Genomic DNA, 10875 nt, shown 5'->3' on the forward strand with positions numbered 1-10875 from the left:
ATGTTTTAGATTGTGTTTTACGCAAGAAGCGAAGGAGATAAGGAAGAAGACCGATTTAGCACACCGCAACGAAGATGAAGCATATTTTCTTGTGATTCTTGTTTCGTTGTAACGTTGGATGCTAGTTTTCTTGCTTTGACTTATTTACTCTTGTGACGTACTCTGTTTTAATATAATTAGTTTAGTTATTATTTTCTTGTGTTTGTTTATCATGATTTCATATGAACCCATGATGGCGATAAGTTCTATTATGGGCTAATCGTGATCATGGGGTTGCAACGGATTTATTATGGAATTCTTTAGTTAATTGTTTAATACTTTAGTGTGTGATGATTGCTTGATATCTAGTATTGGTTGTGCGTATTCGTCTTATGTGCGTCGCGAACATATAAGATAGGGTGTTAATCTCTTGTGAAGCGACGGTGGATCTTGAGATTTAGAACTTGCCATGCTAGCATAGGTTCATGTACGTTGGGCATGATTAGTGGGTAACTCTAACAGTTTTATTTGCCCTATGTAATCAAAAAGGAATAACTTGTGCTTAAATCGTTGTGTTGTCAATTTCTGTAGACATATAGGAACTCAACATAATTGATGACTATTCAACTTCTATCTTAATTGTGGATGCTTGGTAGAATGGTATTAGTACAATGAAAGTTGGCTTTTATCAGTTTCGTGTTATTCGATTAATATCATCACTGTTACATGCTAAAGGTAATAACAATGGCTATAGAAGGAAGTAATAATGAAGTTGTGATCTCATGAGTGTTTTATTATTGATAAATTGAAGTGTTAGTTAAGTGGTTAATTAAGTAGTTAATTATAGTTAATATTTAATCAACAATTTTAAGTGTTATTATCTTAACATTGAGAAGTAATCATACATTGGTGAGTGAGTTTAATTAGACAATAATTTAGTCTGAGTCTCTGAGGGAACGAACTAGAAAATATTCTATATTACTTGCGAATGTGTATACTTGCGTGAATATTAGCGCGTGTTTTCGCCCTAACAAGTTTTTGGCGCCGCTACCGGGGACTCGGCGTATTTGTTTAGTTTATGTACTTACCATCATTGGTCATTAGGACTCAGTGATTAGGACGTAGTAGTTACTTACTCTTTTCGGTTGTGTTTCAGGTACTTTAGCAAGCGTTTATGCAAACTCGTTCTCGTGCTCGCAAGAGGACTTTAGATACAGCTGAGGAGACAGACGAAGTTCTTGATATTCCGGAGAAGTTAGATTTTGAGGATTCCGATTCAGGAACTGAGCAGAAAGAACCAGTAAACATGGGAGATCGTATTGTTCAAGCTGATCCAGCTCTTATGGATTTTTCTCGGCCTAAAATTGATGACATTCAGTCAAGCATCCTTCATCCGGCTATTCAAGCTAACACCTTTGAAATCAAGCATGGCACTATTCAGATGGTGCAGAATTCTGTTTCTTTTGGAGGAGCGGCAACTGAAGACCCCAACATGCACATAAGGAATTTTGTCGAGATCTGCAGCACTTTTAAGTATAATGGCGTGACTGATGAGGCTATCAAGTTGAGGCTTTTCCCATTCTCACTGAGGGATAAGGCTAAAGACTGGTTACATTCTGAACCAGCTGGGTCCATCACTACGTGGCAAGATCTTGCGCAAAAGTTTCTGGTGAAGTTTTATCCAATGGCAAAGACTGCTGCTATGAGGAGTGCTCTTACTCAGTTTGCGCAGCAACCTACAGAATCTATGTGCGAGGTTTGGGAACGCTACAAGGAAATGTTGAGAAAATGTCCACATCATGGAATGCCGGATTGGATGGTGATCACTGGTTTCTATAATGGTTTGGGGGCCCAATCTCGGCCCATGCTCGATGCAGCAGCTGGAGGCGCCTTATGGGCTAAAAGCTATATTGAGGCGTATAATCTTATCGAGACGATGGCTGCAAATGAGCATCAAAACCCAACTCAGAGGATGACGTCAGGCAAGGTAGCAGGTATTCTGGAAGTTGATGCAGCCACCGCTATTGCAGCCCAGCTCCAAGCGCTATCAATGAAGGTTGATTCTTTGGCTACGTATGGAGTTAATCAAATAGCTATGGTTTGTGAGCTTTGTGCAGGTTCTCATGCTACGGATCAGTGTTCTCTTGTAAACGAATCTGTTCAGTATGTGAATAATTATCAGCGACAACAGCAGCCTGTGCCAGCGACCTATCATCCTAACAACAGAAATCATCCAAATTTCAGCTGGGGGAATAATCAGAATGCTATTCAGCCACCATATCAGCAAGGAGTGAGTAAACAGTTTAACCCACCTGGATTCCAGCAACCACAGCAGTATGCTACAAGGCAATCATATCCTCAACAGGGAAGTACAGCTGCACCCACTAGTGCTGATTTTGAGGAACTTAAGCTGTTGTGCAAGAGTCAGGCGGTTTCTATCAAGACCTTGGAAAATCAAATCGGTCAATTAGCCAATGCAGTGCTCAATCGTCAACCTGGCACTCTTCCCAGTGACACGGAAGTACCAGGCAGGAAGGAAGCTAAAGAGCAAGTCAAGGCTATTACCTTAAGGTCTGGAAAAGTGGCTGATGCTGAAAAGGCAAAGGAAGTCGAAGCTGAAGTTAGAGATGAAGAATCTAAGCAAAAGGAGAAAGCGGCGGAACCAAGGAAGACTACTGTTGAACACACTCTGCCTGAGGCTAATACAGGGGAGAAACAGCTCTATCCTCCACCACCTTTTCCTAAGAGATTGCAGCAACAAAAGCTGGATAGACAGTTCGGGAAGTTTCTGGAGGTGTTCAAGAAACTTCACATCAATATACCTTTCGCTGAGGCTCTGGAACAAATGCCTAGTTATGCGAAGTTTATGAAGACTATTCTTGCAAGGAAGGTGAAACTGGATGACCTTGAAACCGTTGCTCTCACGGAAGAATGCAGCGCTGTTCTGCAGCAAAAGTTACCACCAAAACTGAAAGATCCAGGAAGCTTCACCATTCCTTGCACCATTGGCAATCTAACTTTTGACAAGTGCCTTTGTGATTTGGGAGCAAGCATTAATCTGATGCCGTTGTCGATCTTTAAAAAACTGGATCTGCCTGATCCAAAACCCACGTACATGTCACTACAATTGGCTGACCATTCCATTACTTACCCAAGGGGCATAGTTGAGGATGTGCTCGTCAAAGTGGATAAGCTCTTCTTTCCAGCAGATTTTGTTATTCTGGATTTTGAGGAAGATAAGAAGATTCCCATAATCTTGGGGAGGCCTTTCTTGGCTACTGGCCGTACCTTGATAGATGTGCAAAAAGGGGAACTTACTATGCGGGTCCAAGATCAGGATGTGACCTTCAACGTATTCAAGGCAATGAAATTCCCTACAGAAGATGAGGAGTGCTTAAAAGTGGATGTGATTGATTCTGCGGTTACTTCGGAACTCGATCACATGCTAATGTCTGATGCATTGGAAAAGGCCTTAGTGGGGGATTTTGACAGCGATGATGAAGATAGCAACGAGCAATTACAATATCTGAATGCTTCTCCCTGGAAGCGAAAGCTGGACATACCATTTGAATCTCTTGGTACTTCTGACCTCAAGAACGCTGATGGGAAGCTCAAACCATCAATAGAGGAAGCACCTACCTTGGAGCTCAAGCCATTACCTGAACACTTGAGGTATGCTTTTTTAGGTGATTCATCTACGTTACCTGTTATTATTTCATCTGACCTTTCAGGTAGTGAGGAAGACAAGCTCTTAAGGATTTTGAGAGAATTCAAATCGGCTATTGGATGGACCATAATAGACATCAAGGGGATAAGTCCTTCATATTGTATGCATAAAATTCTGCTAGAGGAAGGTAGTAAGCCAACTGTGGAACAACATCGAAGACTGAATCCCATCATGAAGGAGGTGGTGAAGAAAGAAATTCTGAAATGGCTAGATGCAGGCATCATTTATCCTATTTCTGACAGCTCGTGGGTGAGCCCCGTACAATGTGTACCTAAGAAGGGAGGTATCACTGTGGTCGCAAATGAAAAGAATGAGCTCATCCCTACTCGAACAGTTACAGGATGGAGAGTATGCATGGATTATAGAAAATTGAACAAAGCCACAAGGAAGGATCACTTCCCCCTTCCATTTATTGATCAGATGCTTGACAGATTGGCGGGTCATGAGTACTTTTGTCTTCTGGATGGTTATTCCAGGGTATAATCAGATTTGTATTGCACCAGAGGATCAGGAAAAGACTACCTTCACTTGTCCATTTGGCACATTTGCTTTTCGCAGAGTTTCGTTTGGGTTATGTGGCGCACCGGCCACCTTTCAGAGATGTATGATGGCTATATTCTCTGACATGATTGGAAATAACGTCGAAGTGTTCATGGATGACTTCTCCGTCTTTGGACACTCATATGATGAATGTTTGAATAATCTGCGCGCCGTACTCAAAAGATGCGTGGAAACTAATTTGGTGCTTAATTGGGAGAAATGTCATTTTATGGTGCGTGAAGGCATTATCCTTGGGCATAAGGTCTCTAGCAAGGGTCTGGAGGTGGACAAGGCCAAGGTGGGAGTCATTGAAAATCTTCCCCCACCTAATTCTGTGAAAGGAATCCGTAGTTTTCTTGGTCATGCGGGTTTTTATCGGCGATTCATCAAGGACTTTTCAAAGATATCTAAGCCGTTGTGCAATTTGCTTGAGAAAGATGTGCCTTTCAAATTTGATGATGAATGTTTGGCAGCATTCGAGACTCTCAAGGAGAGTTTGATCACGGCACCAGTCATTACAGCACCAGATTGGACAGAACCATTTGAGATGATGTGTGATGCGAGTGATTATGCGGTAGGTGCAGTTCTGGGACAGCGCAAGAAAAATCTCTTCCATGTGGTCTACTATGCGAGTAAGACTTTAAATGGTGCCCAATTGAACTACACCACTACTGAGAAGGAGCTTTTGGCTATAGTCTTTGGCTTTGAGAAATTTCGATCTTATCTGCTTGGTACGAAAGTAACAGTATTCACTGATCATGCAGCTATTCGCTATCTGGTTTCTAAGAAGGATTCGAAGCCGAGACTCATTCGTTGGGTGCTTTTACTTCAGGAATTTGAGTTAGAGATCAAAGATAGAAAAGGTACTGATAATCAAGTAGCTCACCATCTCTCTAGGTTGGAGAATCCCGATTCTACTTCACAAGATAGGACGTTAATCAATGAATCTTTTCCGGATGAGCAGTTGTTTGCAATTCAGGAGGAAGAACCATGGTTTGCAGATATTGTAAACTATCTCGTCAGCAATATAATGCCTCTTAATTTGACATCCGCTCAAAAGAAGAAGTTTCTGCATGAGGTGAAGTGGTATATGTGGGATGAACCATATTTGTTTAGACAGGGAGCTGACCAGATCATCAGGAGATGTATCCCGTTCTGTGAGACGGAGGGGATATTACGAGACTGCCATTCCACGGTTTATGGGGGACACTATGGAGGTGAGAAGACGGCAGCTCGTATTCTGCAAGCAGGTTTTTTCTGGCCTACTTTGTTCAAGGATGCTCATCAGTTTGTTTTAAGGTGTGATCGTTGCCAAAGAGTGGGAAATTTGTCAAGGAAGGATGAAATGCCATTAAATGTGATGCTTGAAGTCGAGGTCTTTGATGTATGGGGAATCGATTTCATGGGGCCTTTTATCTCAGTCTTGCAATAATCAGTACATCTTGCTGGCAGTCGATTATGTCTCAAAATGGGTCGAAGTTAAAGCTTTACCGACAAATGATGCAAAGGCAGTACTAAATTTTCTTCATAAGCAAATTTTCACAAGGTTTGGAACACCTCGGGTAATCATAAGTGATGAAGGATCGCATTTTTGCAACCGTAAGTTCACTTCTATGATGCAGCGTTATAATGTGAATCATCGAGTAGCTACTGCCTATCATCCGCAAACAAATGGTCAAGCGGATGTGTCTAACAGAGAGATAAAGCGCATTCTAGAGAAGGTTGTTTGTCCGTCAAGGAAGGATTGGTCTTTAAAGCTCGATGAAGCTGTTTGGGCTTACAGAACAGCATACAAAACTCCACTTGGGATGTCACCGTTTCAGTTGGTGTACGGTAAGGGATGTCATCTACCAGCGGAGCTTGAGCATAAGGCCTACTGGGCATTGAAGAAATTGAACCTGGATTTAGATGCAGCTGGTAAGAAAAGAATGCTTCAGCTTAATGAACTTGATGAATTTCGACTTCAAGTTTACGAGAATAACAAAATGTATAAGGAAAAGGTGAAGAGGTGGCACGATAGGAAGCTACATCCTAAGTTATTTGTGCCAGGGCAACAAGTTCTTTTATTCAACTCTCGGCTCCGACTTTTTCCTGGGAAGTTGAAATCAAGGTGGTCTGGACCTTTTATTGTCAAAACTGTGTTTCCACATGGAGCGGTGGAAATTTTTGAGAATGATTCGGACCAAGCATTCAAGGTTAACGGTCAGCGGTTGAAGCACTACTATGGGGACATGGCAAACCGAGAGGTGGTTAGTGCCATTTTGTTGACTACTTGAGAAAGGTACGGAACGTCAAGCTAATGACGAAAAAGAAGCGCTGCGTGAGAGGCAACCCATGAATTGTTGTTACAGGAACCCTTAGAAGTTAATAACCTATCCAAAAACACAAAAAAATCAGAAAACAGGTGCTGAATTTTTTTTTTCCAGAGACCCTCTGCGCGCCCGCGCAGCTATGCTGAGCGGCCGCGCAGGGGTCGAGTTCCAGAAAATTTTTTACAGTTCAGAAAAAAAAAAAACAAACAAAAACACAAAAACAGTTTTAGCCCATAAACCCACGAATTGTTCCCACTACCCCATCATTTTATCCCTTAATTCCCAAACCCTAATCTAATCCACACCCTATATATACATACACCTATCCTACATATCTCCCACAAAACTTCATACACTTAAACCCTCTCACAAACATCAAAAATCAGTTCTTACACACTTTTATTCACGAATCAATGGCACCCAAGAGAGCACGCACTATTGACAGCAGCAGCACAGTTCCTACTGCTGATTCATCGAGGGGTACTGCTGCAAGGCCTCGGTTAACTGACAGAGCTGCGGAGGAGGAGTACACTAGGCTGTTGGGGAAGCCGATTCTGAAGGAGAGGGGGTTTTTACCATCAGGGAGGGATGGTGAGTTGTTGCCCATGATTGCAGAGAAGGGGTGGATAGCTTTTTGTGAGTCACCCGAAGCATTACCGATGAGCGTTGTTCGCGAGTTCTACGCGAACGCGAAGGCTGAAAAGAATGGGTTTTCTGTAGTCCGTGGGCTGACGGTTGATTATCATCCTGCGGCGATTCGCCGTGTGATTGGACAGCGAGAGAGGAAGCCCGAGGAGGAGAACTGGAATGAAAAGACTGCTGAGGATTTTGACTTGGATTTGATTTGTGCGACTCTCTGTCGACCGGGCACAGTTTGGACCCGCAGTCCAGCAATAATGAGTATCGTCACTTTCCGGTGATCGCCATGAACAGGTATGCCCGTGCATGGAATGCATTTATATGTGCTAATATTTTGCCTTCTTCACATGCACACGAGGTCACAGTTGAGAGAGCACAGTTGTTGTGGGGAATTCTGCATGATGAGTACTATGTGGACCTTGGTGAGTTTATCTACCAAGGAATTCTGAAGTTTTTGAGGGGAGCAAAGTATATGAACATCCCTTATGCATCCACGGTTACGAAGCTATGCCGAGCAGTGGGAGTGAACTGGCCGGCTCATGAGCAGTTGCAGTTGCCAACAGCTCCGATTGATTCAGGCACTTTGAATGGGATGCAGGAGTGGACCGGTGGTGAGCCTGAGGAGCATGGGCTGGGTTATCATCTTCCAGGAGGGCGTCCAGCACGAGGTGCTACTATGGCTAGGCCAGGGCGTGGTGAGGCTGGTTCTTCGAGAGCTCAGGAGGGTGCTGGGATGGGTGATGCCCAGTATAGGAGGCTTTCACGGCGGATGGATGCCATGTATGAGACGCAGAGCAGGTTTGCTCAGGAGCTCACCCTTGCGTTAGGGACTGCTTTTCGAGGCCTTGGAGCTGATATTCAGTGGCCAGTTTTTGGTGAGGACTCTGCATACCCACCGCCTGATACTCCACCCACTGAGGGTGATGATGATGATGACTCCGAGTAGGTATACCCTGTGTTCCTTTCTACTACTTTCACTGAGGACAGTGAAGATTTTTAGTTTGGGGGTGGTAGTTAAGGAATATTGTGTGTGTGTCATTTAGTTGCATATTCATGATAGTTTAGTTCATATAGTTGCATAATTTATGCCATTTAGTTTTTTTTATGAATGTCATGTAGCTCATGCATTTACCATGATCCCTTTTGCAATAAGTTATCGACTGAATTGTGATATTGATGCGAGTGTAGTGATAGCATTAAAGTGATATTAAGTTGTGTAGGTTGATATGCATGCTAGAAACAATTGTAAGTCCACTAAGTCTTAAAGAATGCGTAAGGGCTAGATTGTTGTTATGATTTGGTTGTTTTCAAGGTCAATCTACTTATTATGCTTAGAATTCGATTATAGGTTCTTAGTGATAAAGACATGAAAAAAAGAAAAAAATTTGGAGAAAAAAATATGGAAGTTGTTGCTAGTTGTGGCTAGGCGTCAAATGGCTAGTAGCCGGCTCGCATATGTTGCGAGTAGTCTAGGGTTGAGCAAGATGGAGCGAAACGCACTTGCTCAGAAGTTATTAAAAAAAAAAAAAATTGCATAATTGATCAAGAGTGGGCTCTTTGGTATTCGAGTTATTAAGTTCTTAGGGGACTTTGTGCCTAGTGACCTAAGGCTTTTAGAGTCTGGGATCCGCTAACCTAACGCTCGTTACATGGATACCATTGTATAAGTCTTTTGTGGACCTCACTCATTGCACGGTCAAATAAGCATTTGAGTTGTAAATAAAAAGCACGATTCCGTAGTAAGCTCCAGAGTTCTTGTAGTGTTGTATATCACTTTGTGCCTAGAATTTTTATTCTTTGTATAATCGTAGGATTGCCTTGAGGATAGTCTAGTCATAGTAATTGGTCTAGTTCCGAAGCATATCTGTTAAGCATTTGCACACACCACGTTTCTGGCTGTATGTCCGTTTGCATGAGTTTATTGATCTTTAGTTGTCTAACTGCATTCGTTGAGATGTGACAATTTGGTTGGTTAATTGTAGTAAGGGGGATCGTTGCATTTTATATAGATTGCATTCATGCATATTTTTATTTGTTTTTGAGTCTGTGACGCTTGAGGACAAGCATCGATTTAAGTTTGGGGGTGTGATAAGTGGCATTTTATACCACTTAGAACGTCTTAAAATGGCTTAAATTGGTGTCTTGAAATCAAGTATTTTGTGTATTTGATGCGTTTTTCTAGTGTTTATGCATTTCAGGGTATTAGTTGCATTTCGGGGGAGGAATCATCAAGAATAAGCTTTGGCATGTGTTCACCATTGCGAGAGGAAAGGAATGGGCAGATTACAGCGAAGAAACGGAGCAAACCTGGATTTTTTCCAGTAGAGGCCCTGCGCGCCCGCGCAGCAATGCTGAGCGGCCGCGCAGCAACCTGCGCGCCCGCGCAGCTATGCTGAGCGGCCGCGCAGGGTCGGGGAAAAAGATAAATTATTTTAGACTTCTACTTCTGTTTGGCTTCCAAATTCTATGTAATCTGAGTTTTATGGGACTATTATATAGGTAGATTTGAGACGTTTTCACGGAGAGTATTAAGGGAATTATGTTTTAGATTGTGTTTTACGCAAGAAGCGAAGGAGATAAGGAAGAAGACCGATTTAGCACACCGCAACGAAGATGAAGCATATTTTCTTGTGATTCTTGTTTCGTTGTAACGTTGGATGCTAGTTTTCTTGCTTTGACTTATTACTCTTGTGACGTACTCTGTTTTAATATAATTAGTTTAGTTATTATTTTCTTGTGTTTGTTTATCATGATTTCATATGAACCCATGATGGCGATAAGTTCTATTATGGGCTAATCGTGATCATGGGGTTGCAACGGATTTATTATGGAGTTCTTTAGTTAATTGTTTAATACTTTAGTGTGTGATGATTGCTTGATATCTAGTATTGGTTGTGCGTATTCGTCTTATGTGCGTCGCGAACATATAAGATAGGGTGTTAATCTCTTGTGAAGCGACGGTGGATCTTGAGATTTAGAACTTGCCATGCTAGCATAGGTTCATGTACGTTGGGCATGATTAGTGGGTAACTCTAACAGTTTTATTTGCCCTATGTAATCAAAAAGGAATAACTTGTGCTTAAATCGTTGTGTTGTCAATTTCTGTAGACATATAGGAACTCAACATAATTGATGACTATTCAACTTCTATCTTAATTGTGGATGCTTGGTAGAATGGTATTAGTACAATGAAAGTTGGCTTTTATCAGTTTCGTGTTATTCGATTAATATCATCACTGTTACATGATAAAGGTAATAACAATGGCTATAGAAGGAAGTAATAATGAAGTTGTGATCTTATGAGTGTTTTTATTATTGATAAATTGAAGTGTTAGTTAAGTGGTTAATTAAGTAGTTAATTATAGTTAATATTTAATCAACAATTTTAAGTGTTATTATCTTAACATTGAGAAGTAATCATACATTGGTGAGTGAGTTTAATTAGACAATAATTTAGTCTGAGTCTCTGAGGGAACGAACTAGAAAATATTCTATATTACTTGCGAACGCGTATACTTGCGTGAATATTAGCGCGTGTTTTCGCCCTAACATTCACTTCAGTACATCTTAGAAATAAGGCATAACTAAAACTTTGCTAAAGAGCTGTCATTATCCTGAAACCTACTGATGAATGAGTTCATGCTTGAGTCCACCTCAACTATTTTGTACTATTTTATG

General features: G+C 41.6%; 1 non-coding gene across 1 annotated transcript; it reads right to left on the reverse strand.

Moving 5' to 3' along the window:
- Nucleotides 1–1678: 1678 nt before the first annotated feature.
- On the reverse strand, nt 1679–1785 carry LOC141662847 (small nucleolar RNA R71). The gene has a single exon (XR_012550944.1). It is a non-coding gene; the product is annotated as a small nucleolar RNA R71 (small nucleolar RNA).
- Between the last annotated feature and the right edge of the window lie 9090 nt (nt 1786–10875).

Source organism: Apium graveolens, chromosome 5, assembly GCF_009905375.1.
Source record: "Apium graveolens cultivar Ventura chromosome 5, ASM990537v1, whole genome shotgun sequence".
Taxonomy (NCBI): domain Eukaryota; kingdom Viridiplantae; phylum Streptophyta; class Magnoliopsida; order Apiales; family Apiaceae; genus Apium; species Apium graveolens.